The sequence below is a fragment of the Lepus europaeus genome, chromosome Y, assembly GCF_033115175.1.
Source record: "Lepus europaeus isolate LE1 chromosome Y, mLepTim1.pri, whole genome shotgun sequence".
In the NCBI taxonomy this organism is placed as follows: domain Eukaryota; kingdom Metazoa; phylum Chordata; class Mammalia; order Lagomorpha; family Leporidae; genus Lepus; species Lepus europaeus.
Window position 1 is genome coordinate 24,057,010 of NC_084851.1, and position 3,144 is coordinate 24,060,153.

Genomic DNA, 3,144 nt, shown 5'->3' on the forward strand with positions numbered 1-3,144 from the left:
CTGAGTATTTCCTAATGTTCATTTAACTTATTTAATCTCATGTTTCTTGTAAGCTTGAAATTAAATCTGTAAACTTAGATTCAAGCAAAATATAATTTGGCACTATCCTCACTGAAATATTAATAATTTCTTTATAATGTACCAAGTTCCTCTTTGTACCTGGGCTATGGCCTAATAGGCTAATCCTTCTCCTTGTGGCACTGGCACACTGGGTTCTAGTCCCAGTTGGGCCACTGGATTATATTGTTGGGGGTGTAGCTCAGTAGTAGAGCACATGCTTAGCATGCACGAGGCCCTGGGTTCGATCCCCAGCACCTCCAGGCCTCTCCATGAGCTTGGCTTGTTCCAAAATCATAGACTAGTGTTTTTTTTTTGTTGTTTTGTTCTAGTACTATTGGTTGAACTCTGTAATTAACACACAATTATTCTTAGGTGTTTAAATGTTAACTGAAAAGTGATCCCTGTTAAATATAACAGTAGGAATAAGAGAGGGAGGAGATGTACAATTTGGGACATGCTCAATCAGACTTGCCCTAAATGGTGGACTTAACAATCATGCCAGGGGATTCCAATATTTATCAATATCCTATTTTGTCTTAAGAAAGAGTTCTTATTCCCTGAAGTATACCACAGGGCTCGAGATTTTGAGTGATAATAGAACAGGGTTTGTAGGGCTGTGCATCTCTCTCCTTATTCTTTTCATCCTGGAGTTTTGCACATGTATTCGGCTTGTCAAGATCTTCAGAAAAGCTTTTTGAGATTAAGAATTACATTAGGCCAGTGCTGTGGCTCAATAGGCTAATCCTCCACCTTGCAGCGCCGGCACACGGGGTTCTAGTCCTGGTCAGGGAGCCGGATTCTGTCCTGGTTGTCCCTCTTCCAGGCCAGCTCTCTGCTGTGGCCAGGGAGTGCAGTGGAGGATGGCCCAAGTGCTTGGGCCCTGCACCCAATGGGAGACCAGGAGAAGCACCTGGCTCCTGGCTTCGGATCAGTGTGGTCCGCTGGCCGCTGCGCGCCAGCCATGACACCCATTGGAGGGTGAACCAACGGCAAAGGAAGACCTTTCACTCTGTCTCTCTCTCTCACTATCCACTCTGCCTGCCAAAATAAATAGATAAATAAATAAATAAATAAATAAATAAATAGAAGAACTACATTAAATTTATAGATTATAGATTAATTGATTGCTATATTGTGTCTTCCTCATGAATGGTGCCCCCTCTCTGAGACAATCACATCATTACCTAAATCACTTCCCCATTATTTTGGGACCCATGGTTTATAATACAGATGTTCCTCAGTTTTTTTAACTGGTTCCTTATTCCAAATTTTGTTTTTGTAACAATACATGCTGTAATAGATATCAGTGAAATATGTTCATTCACATAGGTGAAGGTAAACCTCTAGATTAAGCTACTACAACTAGAGTTACTGAATTAAAGACTATAAGAACTCATAATTTTGATAAATATTGTCATATTTTTTAAAAAGATGTATTTATTTATTTGAGTAGCAGAGTTACAGAAGGGAAGGTGAGACACAAAGGGACGTCCTCCATCTGCTGCTTCACTCCCCAAATGAAGCAACAACCAGAGCAGGGCTGAACTGAAGCCAGGAACCTGGAGCATCTTCTGAGTCTCCCACATGTGTAAAGGGGCTCAAGCACTTTCACCATCTTCCACTGCTTTCCCAGGCCATAAGCAGACAGGTGGATCAGATGAAGAGCATCTGGGTCATGAACTAGTGCCCATATGGGATGCTGACACCTCAAGTGGAGGTTTAGCCTATTATGCCACAGCACTGGCCCCATCTTATTGCCTTATGTAGATGTCATGATCATTGGATCTGGGTCCAATTCTCTGGTAATATATGTGATGGTTTGTTTTTCCAGTAAGCCTGGCCAATATAGCCTTCTCATCCTTTTAGGAATCTTGCCAATCTGATAGGTAAAAATGATGATTTCAGGGTTGTTTTTGTTAATATATGCCAGTGAGGTTGCATTTCTATTCATATATCTAAACTCACTTGTCCTTTTTTAAAAAAACAATCCATACATATTTTGTCCATTTTTTGTTTAGTTATTAGGTTTTGTTCTATTGATTTTTAGAAGTTCATTATGCAATGGAGTAATTACCTAAAGTAAAAACACATTACCTAAAGTAAAAACCCTATGATTCATATCTTATAATTTTTTAAAGTTTTATTTATATATTTGAAAGATAGAGTTACAGAGAGAGGGAGAGACAGAGAGGAAGGTCTTCCTTCTTTTGGTTCAGTCCCCAATGGCCACATAGGCTGGAGCTGGGATGATATGAAGGCTGGGTCCAGGAACTTCTCCTGGGTCTTCCATGTGGGTACAGAGGCCCATGAACTTGGGTCATCTACTACTTTTCTGGGCATAGCAGAGAGCTGGATTGCAAGAGAAAAAACTGGGACACAAAGTGGCACCCATATGGGATGCTGGCACCCTAGGAGGAAGTTTATCTCACTATGCCACAATGCCAGCCCCCATACCTCAGAAAATTTTTAAAACATTTCTTATAATGCATTTTGTGTTAATATGCTTACTTCTGTGTATTTAAATATTTCAGTTTTGGCTTTGAGTTTCTTGGGCTTACTGCCACATTTTAAATGGATTTGTCTTACTGAAATATAATATTTAGTGATTTATTCAAGTTCTTCTATGTTTGGTTACCTTGCCTGGATGTGTGCATTAACACTCCTCCCTCCCCCAGTGACAAGCTCATTTCCCATAAGATTTATTGTAATCTATCTTCATCAATCTGAAATCCCACCAATATTCACACCAAATTCTAGTACACACTTGGGAGAATTTTATTTATTTGTGTATTTTCTATTAATTTCAATGATACATCTTACAGCGTTACTTCACATTCATTGTTTTTTTTTTTTTTTTCAAAAATATCAGGTCTACATTCTTAATTTTTCTTTTCCATTATGAATGCTTACTTCAGTTTGTTTAGTCCTTTAAACATCTTCTTGGTATGTTAATGAGTTTGTAATAATTCTATGCAGAGCTATGGTATGAATTTTTAAAGATTTATTTATTTATTTTAAAGAGTTACACAGAAAGAGAAGGAGAGGTAGAGAGAGAGAGAGAGAGGTCTTTCATCAATTGGCTCA

General features: G+C 38.7%; 1 non-coding gene across 1 annotated transcript; it reads left to right on the forward strand.

The window, feature by feature from the left end:
• The first annotated feature begins 248 nt into the window (after positions 1–248).
• On the forward strand, positions 249–320 carry TRNAA-AGC (transfer RNA alanine (anticodon AGC)). The gene has a single exon. It is a non-coding gene; the product is annotated as a tRNA-Ala (tRNA).
• Positions 321–3,144: the final 2,824 nt, after the last annotated feature.